Raw genomic sequence first — 15,808 nt, 5'->3', positions numbered from 1 at the left:
GAAGACTGTCGGAGAGAACACTGTGAATGGAAAAGTGGACGGCTATCTGCTGTTTTAGCACACCTCTTGCATGCAGATGAGATGCAGAAGGCGAAGAAGGAAAGAGTTAAAGTCAAGACCGACAGAGAGTGGCAGCTGGGGTTAGTGCAGGCCATGTCAAAGCCTGGGGGCTATTCTGCGCAGCGAGACCAGCAATCGAAAGGGGGAAGATGGAAGAGAGGAGGAGGAAGATATCGGAATGAAACTGAAAGAAAATCTGAAAGATGTGGTTGTTGTATCTGCGAGACTGATGAACATACGACATTCAAGTGTACCAGATGCAGACTGAGCAAAAAGGACAGTCATTGGGCAGGGGATTGCCCGGAAAACCGGCGAAATCCAGATGCAGACTGAAGCAAGGGAGACGGAGAGCAGAGAGGAGGGCTCCAGGGCGAGCAACCAACGGTCACAAGTCAGGGAAGTTAAAATTTTCTAACCACAAACACACACACATACACTGATGTACTTTCTGCTCTCTGCAATGGAGAAAAAAAAGCTTGCTTTCCTTTGTGTATGTCTGATTCTGTTTATTAACATCCTGATAAATGTGCGATTATGTTTAAGAGTGAAGCCTTTATGAAAATGCCTAAATATCCTATGCTAGCGGAGGGGATATTGATTGAGTTTTTAGCTGATTCTGGAGCCTCAAGGTCAGCTATACGACCATGTGATTTGCAATGCCAAGCACAATTAACAGGCGAAATTAATGAGTCAATTTCTGCATCAGGGCACGTAATTTGTGAAAGATTCACAGTGCCTCTGAATTGTGAAACAGAGGGGGGCGAGGTGCTGAGGCATGCTTTTCTCTACACCCCTGCATGTCCAGTGCCTTTAATGGGGAGAGATTTATTGTGTAAACTAAATTTGACACTGATTGCAGACACTGGGGGTGTCCGAGTGAGCAGATTTTGCTGTCTGCAAGCAGAACCAAAATGGGCATATGAATGGCACATCATAAATTCTGATTGGGCTGAAATGATGTGTGAACTGACAAAAAATAGAACAAAACCATTTGATAGAGAAATTATGTTGCCTGACAAATTGCATTGCACGTCACATGTTGTAGTACAACGAGATGACCAGTATGAAAAAGACTGGTTTGAGGGAGAAACAGGAGAAACTTACAACAGAAAATGTGTGTGCAGTTTGTTTACTGACAGAAAAAAACAGCTTCAGTTTTACTTAATGGCAGAAGATTCTGTGCCTCACTTATCGCTCTCCAAGGCCAGCAGACATGGCCCAGATTAGAACTGTTTGTGAAAAGCTGTGTTTGTGACATTGAAATGGAGAGAGTTGTGGTAACAATTGACAAAGGAGAAAGGGAAAATCATTGCATGACAATTTTTTGTGCCTCAGATATACATCCAGCATTAGCAGAAGTGCAATCAGAGTTAGGGGCAAAATACAGTGTTGGGAAGGTTACTTTCAAAATGTATATCGTTACAGAATACATGCCCAAAAATATCATTTGCAACGTATTCCGTTACGTTACTCAATCTGAGTAACGTATTCTGATTACTTGGATTACTTCCACATTGAATTGCATTTTAGAAGTGTAGGAATGCGGCCATCAAATCCTGCTTACTAAACAGGCCTATTCTGGTGTATTTTTCTGTTCCAACTGGCTGAATGTGTTAGGCCCATGTCTCCCTGAAAGTGCAACATTTTTAAATTTGCTGTGGAGGAACAAAGACTATGAGGGTGTTTATGCAAAAGATGTTTTGCTTGGTTAAAAAAAAGAGAAGAATTTACGAATTTTCCTTTTTCAGTTTTTTTATTTACTTTATTTTAAGTGTGAAAATAAAAATATTCTGTTTCCGTAAATCTTCCATTAAAAAAAATGTCCAGATTGTTACAGCTGACTATATTCACATTAATGTTCTTTCGTCAAGATAGACACACTAATAATGGCCCATCAAAATAAAACAATCTCAAACTGAATGTGATGGCAAAATAATATTATTTTTTTAAACTATGCCACCAAATATAATTTTACCCTCATGAAACAATGTTATATTGAAAAACATTCTTGGTAATGTAACAACAAAGGCTAGCAGCAAATCAGCCTATCCAAAATGTCAAAGTTGAACATAACATAAGGTGAAAAACTTATTTTCGAACATTTGCAGTAGGCATTGTAAGGTGTTGATTTTATATGAATGTCAGGTGAAAAAAAGACAATTGGTTTTACAATAATGAGATTGCCAATTTACATGCTTTGAATGCCTGTGAACCTAAAGACCAATATGTTTTGAGCCACCTACCTACATATTTGACCCACCTACTCTACATGTCAACACTCCAGTAAAGTCGGTTGTATCGCAGCAGGAGAGCTTGCTCAAAGTGCTTATCTGTCATTTTGTTACGATGTGGAGTGAAAATAATCCTCCCTGGCTAAAAAGCCGCTCGACAGGAGCACTTGATGGTAGAGTAGTATTGTACTTTAAGAAGAGGTCACTGATCATTGGATACATCTTCAATGAAGCCAATGACTTGTCTGGATCCTGGAGATACCTCTGCACCTCTTCCTCCGCTGATGAACTTGTCATCTGTGTTGTCTCAAAAGTGAAGAAGTTTTCATCATCTTCTGGATCACCTCCAACTGCGGCATTTCCAGTGGTGCCAGCATCCTCAGAAGGCTCTTTATGAAGAAGGCGAGACTCTTGGACCATTGCTGTTTTCATGGCTCCCCTCTCTTCATCAGCAAGCCACCAAAGTCAAAACTTTGGGATGGTGGAAGCCGCCATCCTTGCCTCATGGGAGGCCAACACCTGCCCAAATCGAGTGTAAATGGCTTTTATAACAGCTGAGAGGATGTGGGCTGAGAACTGCACTTGGGTCAACTTTTAAGCTAACTTGGCTTTTAGGCTGAGAATGGTGGGAACTATGTATCCAAAGTAACAGTTCTTTTCTCCCTGGAGCAGGTTGATTGAGTAGGCAAGAGGTTTCAGTATGGCTGTGTACTCTTTTAGAAACATTGTCTCTTGAGGATGCAGTTTGGCCAATTTCAGCTGGTCACAGATTCCATTGAGCTGACTCTCAGTGAGACTCATCAACTTCTCGATTGCATGATACTCTGAGAGCCACCTAGTCACTGAAGGGACCAAACATCTCATTTGGGCAATTTCCTCAATTGCATCAGCAGCACCTGATGAGCGATGAGCCTTATTCCAGATTGCAGCACATTTAGACATTGCACTTCTGTATAATTTTCGAGAAACACCCTGTGAGGCAGCTTTGTCCAGATCAGTTGTGGCAATAAGATTCAAGGTATGCGGCGGCACATCGATGGTGAGGTGGCAAAAAAAAGTTTAGCTCCTCTTCCTCTTGCTCTTCCTGAAGAACTGCAGAGACATCAGCAAACTGCACATCATCTGTGCTATCCATCTCATCATCCATTTCACAGGCTCCATATTTTTTGAATGCCTTATCGAAATTGCTACCATTGTCAGTGACTGTGGCACTGACTTTGCCTTGGATCTGGAATTCTGCCTGAGTCTGACTAACTTTGGCAGCAATGACATCATAGGTGTGGCGGCCCCTTATCCTTTCACATGTGAACGCAGCAGACTTTCTATCTAATGTCTCTGGCTCAATCCAATGACACGTGATTCCCATGAAACTCCTATGATGAGCCGTCCATATATCTGCTGTTGTGCAGATATGAATGCTTGTGAATGCTGCTGTCAGACAAAGGGCTCCATCAGTGCCAAATCCATACACAATTTTGTCACAAATACCACAAGATGCAACATTCTTATCAGTGGTAGATTTGGCAAATGCATTTTTAGCGTACCAGTTGATAAAGACAGCCAATTCTGGTTTGCATTTGAATTTGAGGGCAAAGGTTACACTTGCACTTGAATGACACAAGGGTACTGCAATGCCCTATAGCGATTACAACAAAGCCCTAAGAAGGAGTTGGAACCTTTGACCCTGACAGCAGGTACAGCTTTATGTGGACGATCTTTGCTTGTGTGCTGGTGATGAGCTTACATGTGTAACTGACACTGTGACTCTCCTGAAGCATCTGGCTCAGGAGGGCCATAAAGTCAGCCTGACAAAACTGCAATTCGTAAAACAGATTACATTCCTGGGGCATTTAATAACACTGAATAGCAAATCACTGTCTGAAAAAAGGGTTAAAGCTATAAGAGAAGTACCAAAACCACTGACAAAGAAACAAATGCTTTCATTTTTGGGGATGTGTTCCTATTGTAGAACGTTTATTCCAAATTATGTAATTTTTGAGCTGCCCCTGAGAGCCTTCAAGGGGTTGAATTTATTCGTCGGGATTGAGTGGACAGAGAAAACGAAGAGACATTTCTGAACATGAAAGTCCAGCTGTCTGTTGCGCCAACTCTGGGCTTGCCGGCACCAAATAAACCCTTTATTCAAATGGTAGATGAGAAAAATTTATTTATGACTTCTGTATTGTTGCAACATCATGGAGACAAATTGAGACCTGTGGCATATTTTTCCAGCAAATTAGACCCAGTTGCAGCAGGCCTGCCACACTGTCTGAGGGCAGTGGCAGCTGCTGAGCAGGCCATGATGGATTCTAGAGAATTCGTAGGTTACTCTGATCTGACATTGATGGTGCCTCACGCAGTGTCCATGATTTGGCAGGAACAGAAAACATCACACTTATCAACAGCTTGATGGTTAAGATATCATACTATTTTGCTTGATATGCCTTTGTGGGAAGTCGTGGCCTAATGGTTAGAGAGTCTGACTCCCAATCGAAAGGTTGTGAGTTCGAGTCCCGGGCCGGCAGGAATTGTAGGTGGGGGGAGTGCATGTACAGTTCTCTCTCCACCTTCAATACCACGACTTAGGTGCCCTTGAGCAAGGCATCGAACCCCCAACTGCTCCCCGGGCGCCGCAGCATAAATGGCTGCCCACTGCTCCGGGTGTGTGCTCACAGTGTGTGTGTGTGTGTGTGTGTGTGTGTGTTCACTGCTGTGTGTGTGCACTCTGGATGGGTTAAACGCAGAGCACAAATTCCGAGTATGGGTCACCATACTTGGCTGAATGTCACTTCACTTTCACTTTCATTAATATCACTGTTAAGCGATGCACAACCTTGAATGCTGCTACTCTCCTTCCAACAGAAGAGGATGGGAAAGAGCATCATTGTTGTTTAACAGCACTTGAACAAGTGTGTATGCCACGCCAAGACCTGTCTGACGTGCCACTTGAAAACTGTGAAAATGTTCTCTTTGTGGATGGCTCAGCTTTTAAAGATCCACAAACACACCTTAATAAGGTCGGTTATGCGATAACAACTGAATTTGACATTGTGGCCTCTGGCTCATTGCCATCAAATTATTCAGCACAAGCAGCTGAGCTTGTGGCATTAACAGAAGCATGCAAACTAATGACAGACAAATGTGTAACATTTTTGACAGATTCACGCTATGCATTTGGGGTCACTCATGATTTTGGTGCGCTGCGGAAACACAGAACATTTTTGAAGTCAGATGGGCGACCAATATTAAATGCACCTATTGTGGCAGACTTACTAGACGCTATTTTGCTGCCAGAAAAGATAGCCATTTGTAAATGCGCAGCGCATACGAATAACAAAGATTCTGTATCTACAGGAAACGCCGGAGCAGACTTTGTTGTGTACTTTGTTATCTGAAAATAACCCTGACATTTCTTCATCTTTACAGGGCATGCAGACATTGGCGACAGGGCAGGAGAGAGATAAATGGAAACAGAGTGGTTGTACGATGGTGAATGGAGTATGGATGAGCAGAGATGGCAAGCCTTGTTTACCTAAACACTTCTTTCCTCACTATGCTAAGTCGATGCATGGGGAAGACCACGCATTGAAAGGGGGAATGATTATGCAAATGAAAGAATTGTGGTTTACAAAGAGGTTCACAATTTATGCAGAAGATTTTTGCAAAAGATGTGTCATTTGTAATCAGTGTTTGGAATAACGGCGTTTAAAAGAACGGCGTTAGGTAACGACGTTATTTTTTCAGTAACGGGGAAATCTAACTGATTACTTTTCCCGTCGTTACAACGCCGTTAACGTTACTGAACGTTAAATGCGGTGCGTTACTATGCATTGATTTAATATGCAATCCGAACGCACCCCTGGCTCACACAGCGAGTGAGCCGTTGGGTTAATAACGAGATAAGCGATTATGATTGGCTAAGGCAGAGTCATGTGTTTCATGGTAGCCAATCAGAGCCAGTGTTTTTACACACACGCGCCAGCGGCGCCAAACACACACAGTCACACACACACAACAGCTACACAGAGATTCGCAGCAGCAGGAGAAATGGCAAGTCAGGAGCAATCCGATGAAAAGTTGGCATTTTCAAGGTGGAGATATAAGCACTACTTTAAATTCATTGTAGTCAAAGGCAAGAATGTGCATGTAATGTGTGACACACGCATCTACAAAGCTAGTGGCCAAAAACACTTTTCTTACAAAGAGTGCAGGATAAAACTCTTGCTGTCTGTTGACGTGCAATAAATCTCGAAAGTTATGTACGAACACCTGTCTGTTCTACTTATTTCAACTGACTTGTGAAAACTGCTTAAAAAAAAAAAATACAATTATTTGACACATAGCAACTTTTTTTTTTTTTTTTTTACAGTAACGCAAATAGTTACTTTCCCTGGTAACGAGTTACTTTTATTATAGAGTAATTCAGTTACTAACTCAGTTACTTTTTGGAACAAGTAGTGAGTAACTATAACTAATTACTTTTTTAAAGTAACGTTCCCAACAGTGTTTGTAATACACATAATGTGGCGAGAGGCATAAAAATCTCTCCGGTATCCCAGCCAGCCCCGATGGATTTCATTGAACTGTCCCCATGTGAAGGGAAGAAGAATTGTTTGGTATTTGTGGACAAGTGGTCCAAATGGGTAGAGGTCTTCCCAATGTCCAAACAGGATGCAGCAACAGTAGCAAAAGCTCTGCTGACTGAAATAGTCCCTAGATGGGAAATTCCATGAAAAAGCAGTTCAGACAATGGAACACATTTTGTGTAGGGGCAATAAAAAACCAATTGGCTAAGTGTTGTGAGGAAACTGGGACTCACATGGGTTAAGGTGCTCCCAATCGTTCTCGTGTACATAAGAATGAGAAAGCGATCCAGAGTAAACCTGAGCCCTTTTGAAATTCTCTTTGGCAAACCACCATTTATGAGTATTGAAGGGGGTAAACAACAGCTGCCATCTACGGAGGTGTGTGAGCATGACATGTTGAGATATTGCAAGGAAATGTCTTCTCTGTTGTCTAATGTCTGTGTGCAGGTGAAAGCTGCTCAGGGGAAGGTTGCTGAAATCCTGTTGCATGACCTGAAATCAGAAGATTTCGTGGTGGTACGAGATCTGAGGAGAAAGAGCTGGAAGGCGAAAAGGTGGCTGAGACCACTCACACGGCTGTGAAAGTAGCAGAGAGAGCAACATGAATCCAAGCCAGCCACTGCGGAAAGGTCCCACAGAAAGGAGTGGAGACACACGTCAACAAGGCCAGAATCCAGCCTAAACATCAAGTGTCCTTATCAGCGGGAAGAGCAAGGTTAAGACTGAAAAAACAGCATTGAAGTAGTCTGCGCACAAGTGAAAAGATAAATATGAGCATCATAGTTTGGTACATCATGTTGTTTTCATATTCCAGACTGCAGTGACAATGTTACCAATATCATCACCCACATGAGAATGGCCGTAAAAGAGCCTGAGCGTACACATAATGCTGTTAAATGATTTTTGCTGCCATTATGTTTACCATATATTTTTCAGTTGGTATGCAGCTCAGTACAGATACTGGTGAAGTCTAGCGTTTCACATCAAATGTTTAAAATGACTGTACAATGAAGACATTATCATGGATTTGAGTGGGGAGAAAACAATTGATGAAGAGACTACCAGTAGCGGAAGCTACAGTGAAATGTGTTAAATGTATGAGATTTATGATATATTTTTTCTTTGAAATAAGTAATGTTTAGGCCCATCTGAATCTATACTGTTTGCTTGCTTGGAATAGGGTCTGTCCCCATACAACAAGCCTTAGCATATTTTATAACTTCTTTTACAAACTTAAGAGAGTGATCATTTATGAGAAAATCCGAGATGAAGAGTATAAATGTGATGATATGCCTTAAGTTTGCTTGATTTTGAGTTATGTTTGTATTCTTAAGTGTGAATTCTTGATTTTGAATTGTGTTTGTATCTGTGAGGTGACTGAGGGTCTGACTTATGTCAGAAATGTAATAACAGTGTTTATTCGTTTAGCCCGGCTTCCAGAGCAAATATAATGTTAAGTGTGTAGTGAAAGTATAACCAGTAGTAATGAATTTTCATGTTTTAGTGATCAATTTTAGTGATAAAAAGTGGGAAATTGTGGTGGAAAAATGCATATACGAGCATACAGAAGCAATGTTAAATGAATGTGTTTTCTTAGAATTGCTGTGTGGGTTCAGAAGGGCTACACCTGTGGGGAAACAGATGTCTGAGAATGACCTGAGAGGGTCATTGGGCCATATAGTGGGGGACAATGCCTGAGGATGACCTGAGGGGGTCACCTAGGTCCTAAATGTGTGAGAAACAAACCACAGAGAGTGTGTTTTATGTTATGTGTGGAAAAGGACAGCTTTGTAACCTTGACGCAGCAGAGGGATATAAGGTGGATGACTGCCCTCCCCTCTTGTCGCACTCTGCAGGGAACTCAGTGTTACTGTATGACTGTCTGACCTTCTTTGCAAAGAATTAAAGCTTTCTTTTTAATTATAACCTGAGAGTGAGTCTGTCTCTTATGCTGATGAGAGTTGATTTATTTTTGCCACAACACTAGCTAAACTAAACTACTCTAGATTAATACTGTGACATGGAATTGATGTTGATCGTGTTGAAATTATGCAGCCAAGCGATATCTCAGATCATTATTTCGTTTTGCGAATAACTTCATATAGCTAAAACTGTAAATTCAACTTCTTGTAACAAGTATGGTAGAACCATCACTTCTACGACAAAACACTGCTTTGTAAGAAATCTTCCTGATGTATCCGAATTCCTTAGCATATCCAAAACCTCAGAGCAACTTGATGATGTAACAGAAACCATGGACTCTCTCTTTTCTAGCATTTTAAATACAGTTGCTCATTTATGCTTAAGGAAGGTTAAGGAAAGCAGTCTGACACCATGGTATAATGAGCACACTTGCACCCTAAAGAGAGCAGCCTGGAAAATGGAGCATGGCTGGAAGAAAGCAAAACTAGAGGTATTTCGTATTGCCTGGCGGGAAAGTAACCTATCCTACAGAAACTGCTAGATCTGATAATTGTTCTTCTCTTTTAGAAGAAAACAAACATAACCACAGGTATTTATTCAATACAGTGGCTAAATTAACGAAAAATAAAGTATCAACAAGTGATTTCCCAACATCACATCAGTAATGACTTTATGAATTACTTCTAAAATCGATACTATTAGAGATAAAACTGTAACCATGCAGCCGTCAGTTACTGTATCACATCAGACAGTGTACTATAGACCTGAGGAACAGTTCCACTTATTCTCTACTTTAGGAGAAGAAGAATTGTATAAACTTATTGAATCATCTAACATCTAAGTCTTCCTGTGGCTCAAGTGCTACAGCATTGTGTTAGCAGTGCAAGGTTGTGGGTTCGATTCCCAGGGAACATATGTTAGGTAAAAAATATTAGCCTGAATGCACTCTAAGCTTGCTTTGGATAAAAGCATCTGCTAAATGCGTAAATGTAAATGTAAACCAACAGCATGTTAGACACTATTCCATCGAAGTTCCTAAAAGAGGTGCTTCTAGAAGTCATAGATCCTATTCTGACTATTATTAATTCCTCATTGTCATTGGGATATGTCCCCAAAACCTTCAAACTGGCTGTTATTAAGCCTCTCATCAAAAAAAAGCACAACCTGACCCAAATGAACTGGTTAATTATAGACCGATCTCGAATCTCCCTTTTCTTTCCAAGATACTAGAAAAGGTAGTATTCTCACAATTATATTTGTCCTTAGATTAAATAGATACCTATATTTATTTATATATTATGTTACAGCTTCAGTGCTCAGGATTGTCAGTATAGAGCTACTGAGAGCACTAATGTTTAGTTAGTGGTTCTGGTGAAATTATGCTAAAACAAGCCCACATATACAATACAGGTTATCTCTCAGTGAGAGAATGTAGCTTTTAACAATGTTAACTGCAAAACTTGCCAACATGAAAGATCTCTCTGACTAATGAACTAATGTGTTTTTTGCAATGCAGAAAAACAGTTTTTAATGTGTTACATGTTATATGCACATGAACTTATATTACAACTTCAGTGCTCAGGATTGTCAGTATAGAGCTACTGAGAGCACTAATGTTTAGTTAGAGGTTCTGGTGAAATGATGCTAAAACAAGCCCACATATGCAATAAAGCTTATATCTCAGTGAGAGAATGTAGCTTTTTACAATGTTAACTGCAAAACTTGCCAACATGAAATATCTCTCTGACTAATGAACTAATGTGTTTTTTGCAATGCAGAAACACAGTTTTTAATGTGTTACATGTTCTATGCACATAAACTTATATTACAACTTCAGTGCTCAGGATTGTCAGTATAGAGCTACTGAGAGCACTAATGTTTAGTTAGTGGTTCTGGTGAAACGATGCTAAAACAAGCCCACATATGCAATAAAGCTTATATCTCAGTGAGAGAATGTAGCTTTTTACAATGTTAACTGCAAAACTTGCCAACATGAAATATCTCTTTGACTAATGAACTAATATGTTTTTTGCAAATGCAGAAAAACAGTTTTTAATGTTTTACATGTTCTATGCACATAAACTTATGTTACAGCTTCAGTGCTCAGGATTGTCCAGACCGTTCTCATCCCAAGGCGTCATATACTGACCCTTTTGACATTTCGTCAACATCCTACGCACATGGCACCCTCTAGCGTCAATATTACACGCAGATAAAAATGGGCCAGAAGGCGCCTCCTAGCGGTCTAGCCCTAACCCTAACCTTAACCCATAATCTGTGTCTCATATTGACGCTAGAGGGTGCCATATGCGTAGGATGTTGACGAAATGTCAAAAGGGTCAGCATATGACGCCTTGGGATGAGAATGCGTTAGATTGTCAGTATAGAGCTACTGAGAGCACTAATGTTTAGTTAGTGGTTCTGGTGAAACGATGCTAAAACAAGCCCACATATGCAATACAGGTTATCTCTCAGTGAGAGAATGTAGCTTTTAACAATGTTAACTGCAAAACTTGCCAACATGAAAGATCTCTCTGACTAGAACTAATGTGTTTTTGGCAATGCAGAAAAACAGTTTTTAATGTGTTACATGTTATATGCACATAAACTTATATTACAACTTCAGTGCTCAGGATTGTCAGTATAGAGCTACTGAGAGCACTAATGTTTAGTTAGTGGTTCTGGTGAAACGATGCTAAAACAAGCCCACATATGCAATAAAGCTTATATCTCAGTGAGAGAATGTAGCTTTTTACAATGTTAACTGCAAAACTTGCCAACATGAAATATCTCTCTGACTAATGAACTAATGTGTTTTTTGCAATGCAGAAACACAGTTTTTAATGTTTTACATGTTCTATGCACATAAACTTATGTTACAGCTTCAGTGCTCAGGATTGTCAGTATAGAGCTACTGAGAGTACTACTGTTTAGTTAGTGGTTCTGGTGAAACGATGCTAAAACAAGCCCACATATCCAATAAAGCTTATATCTCAGTGAGAGAATGTAGCTTTTTACAATGTTAACTGCAAAACTTGCCAACATGAAATATCTCTCTGACTAATGAACTAATATGTTTTTTGTAATGCAGAAACACAGTTTTTAATGTTTTACATGTTCTATGCACATAAACTTATGTTACAGCTTCAGTGCTCAGGATTGTCAGTATAGAGCTACTGAGAGCACTAATGTTTAGTTAGTGGTTCTGGTGAAACGATGCTAAAACAAGCCCACATATGCAATACAGGTTATCTCTCAGTGAGAGAATGTAGCTTTTAACAATGTTAACTGCAAAACTTGCCAACATGAAAGATCTCTCTGACGAGAACTAATGTGTTTTTGGCAATGCAGAAAAACAGTTTTTAATGTGTTAGATGTTATATGCACATAAACTTATGTTACAACTTCAGTGCTCAGGATTGTCAGTATAGAGCTACTGAGAGCACTAATGTTTAGTTAGTGGTTCTGGTGAAACGATGCTAAAACAAGCCCACATATATGCAATAAAGTTTATATCTCAGTGAGAGAATGTAGCTTTTTACAATGTTAACTGTAAAACTTGCCAACATGAAAGATCTCTCTTGACTAATGAACTAATGTGTTTTTTGCAATGCAGAAACACAGTTTTTAATGTTTTACATGTTCTATGCACATAAACTTATGTTACAGCTTCAGTGATCATGATTTTCAGTATAGAGCTACTGAGAGCACTACTGTTTAGTTAGTGGTTCTGGTGAAACGAAGATAAACCAAGCCCACATATGCAATACAGATTATCTCTCAGTGAGAGAATGTAGCTTTTTGCAATGCAGAAACACAGTTTTTAATGTTTCTACATGTTCTATGCACATAAACTTATGTTACAGCTTCAGTGCTCAGGATTGTCAGTATAGAGCTGCTGAGAGCACTAATGTTAAACGTGTGAAACGAAGCTAAAACAAGCCAACATATGCAATACAGCTTATATCTCAGTGAGAGAATATAGCTTTTTACAATGTTAACTGCAAAACTTGCCAACATGAAAGATCTCTCTTGACTAATGAACTAATGTGTTTTTTGCAATGCAGAAACACAGTTTTTAATGTTTTACATGTTCTATGCACATAAACTTATGTTACAGCTTCAGTGCTCAGGATTGTCCGTATAGAGCTACTGAGAGCACTACTGTTTAGTTAGTGGTTCTGGTGAAATGATGCTAAAACAAGCCCACAGCTCACTGAGATATAAGCTGTATTGCATATGTTGGCTTGTTTTAGCTTCGTTTCACACGTTAAACATTAGTGCCCTCAGCAGCTCTATACTGACAATCCTGAGCACTGAAGCTGTAACATAAGTTTATGTGCATAGAACATGTAAAACATTAAAAACTGTGTTTCTGCATTGCAAAAAGCTACATTCTCTCACTGAGAGATAATCTGTATTGCATATTTGGGCTTGGTTTATCTTCGTTTCACCAGAACCACTAACTAAACAGTAGTGCTCTCAGTAGCTCTATACTGAAAATCATGATCACTGAAGCTGTAACATAAGTTTATGTGCATAGAACATGTAAAACATTAAAAACTGTTTTTAATGTTAAAACAATAAAGACCTGTGGCTCTAACGTCTGTCGTCATGAAGTCATTTGAAAAACTGGTTCTGGCTTATCTGAAGGACATCACTGGACCCTTACTGGACCCCCTGCAGTTTGCGTACCGAGCAAACAGCTCCGTGGATGATGCAATCAACATGGGATTGCACTTCATCCTGCAACATCTGGACAAAACAGGGACTTATGTGAGGATCCTGTTTGTGGACTTTAGTTCGGCTTTCAACACCATCATCCCAACAACCCTCCAGACCAAACTGACCCAGCTCTCTGTTCCTAGCTCTATCTGTCAGTGGATCACCAGCTTTCTGACAGATAGGCAACAGTTAGTGAGACTGGGGAAATTCATGTCAAACAGCTGCTCCACCAACACTGGTGCCCCTCAGGGATGTGTTCTCTCCCCTCTGCTCTTCTCCCTGTACACCAACGAGTGCACCTCTAAAGACCCCTCTGTCAAGCTCCTGAAGTTTGCAGACGACACTACAGTCATCGGCCTCATCCAGGACGGTGACGAGTCTGCTTACAGACAAGAGGTTGAGCAGCTGGCTGTCTGGTGCAGTCTTAAAAACCTGGAGCTGAACACGCTCAAAACAGTGGAGATGATTGTGGACTTTAGGAGAAACCCCCCTGCACTTTCCCCACTCACCATCATGAACAGCACTGTGGCTGCAGTGGAGTCATTCAGATTCCTGGGAACCACCATCTCTCAGGACCTGAAGTGGGACAATCACTTTGACTCCATTGTGAAAAAAGCCCAAGAAAGGTTGTACTTCCTTCGCCAGCTGAGGAAGTTTAACCTGCCACAGGAGATGCTGAAACAGTTCTACTCAGCCGTCATTGAGTCAGTCCTGTGTACTTCAATTACTGTCTGGTTTGGTTCAGCTACAAAATCAGATATCAGAAGACTACAGAGAACTGTTCGGACTGCTGAAAGGATTATTGGTGCTCCCCTGCCCACCCTCCAAGAACTGTACACATCCAGAGTGAGGAAAAGGGCTCAGAAAATCACTCTGGATCCCTCACATCCAAGTCACCCCATCTTTGAACTTTTGCCATCTGGCCGGCGCCTCAGAGCCGCAAATACCAGAACAGCAAGGCACAAGAATAGTTTCTTCCCCCAGGCAATCTACCTCATGAACACTTAAATGTTTCCCACTTAAACTTATGCTTATGCAAAAAATGTGCAATATCCTTATATTTATTTGTTACCCCTCCATCCTAGAACATTCCTGCATCTCACTCAATCCTATTCCATTATCATTTATAGCACAATTGTTTATACACTTATTTATTTGCCAATTTGTAATTCTCCTTTTTTGTAATGTTTTATTTTTTATTTATTTATTTTTTTTATTTATTTTTTTTGGTCTGTGTGTTGTTGTCTCTGTGTACTAAAACACTAAAACAAATTCCTTGTATGCGCAAGCATACTTGGCAATAAAGCTCTTTCTGATTCTGATTCTGATATCTCAGTGAGAGAATGTAGCTTTTTACAACGTTAACTGCAAAACTTGCCAACATGAAATATCTCTCTGACTAGAACTAATGTGTTTTTGGCAATGCAGAAAAACTAATGTGTTTTTTGCAATGCAGAAACACAGTTTTTAATGTTTTACATGTTCTATGCACATAAACTTATGTAACCGCTTCAGTGCTCAGGATTGTCAGTATAGAGCTGCTGAGAGCACTAATGTTTAACGTGTGAAACGAAGCTAAAACAAGCCCACATATGCAATACAGCTTATATCTCAGTGAGAGAATGTAGCTTTTTACAATGTTAACTGCAAAACTTGCCAACATGAAAGATCTCTCTGACTAATGAACTAATGTGCTTTTTGCAATGAAGAAACACAGTTTTTTAATGTGTTACATGTTCTATGCACATAAACTTATGTTACAGCTTCACTGCTCAGGATTGTCAGTATAGAGCTACTGAGAGCTCTAATGTTTAGTTAGTGGTTCTGGTGAAACGATGCTAAAACAAGCCCACATATGCAAATATAGCTTATCTCTCAATGAGAGAATGTAGCTTTTCACAATGTTAACTGCAAAACTTGCCAACATGAAAGATCTCTCTGACTAAAGAACTAATGTGCTTTTTGCAATAAAGAAACAAAGTTTTTAATGTTTTACATGTTCTATGCACATAAACTTATGTTACAGCTTCAGTGCTCAGGATTGTCAGTATAGAGCTACTGAGAGCACTACTGTTTAGTTAGTGGTTCTGGTGAAACGATGCTAAAACAAGCCCACATATGCAATAAAGCTTATATCTCAGTGAGAGAATGTAGCTTTTTACAACGTTAACTGCAAAACTTGCCAACATGAAATATCTCTCTGACTAATGAACTACTGTGTTTTTTTGCAATGCAGAAAAGCAGTTTTTAATGTTTTACATGTTCTATGCACATAAACTTGCC

The sequence above is a fragment of the Carassius carassius genome, chromosome 13 (assembly GCF_963082965.1).
Source record: "Carassius carassius chromosome 13, fCarCar2.1, whole genome shotgun sequence".
In the NCBI taxonomy this organism is placed as follows: Eukaryota; Metazoa; Chordata; class Actinopteri; order Cypriniformes; family Cyprinidae; genus Carassius; species Carassius carassius.
The sequence above is the reverse complement of the archived record's forward strand: the minus strand, read 5'-3'. Positions refer to the sequence as shown.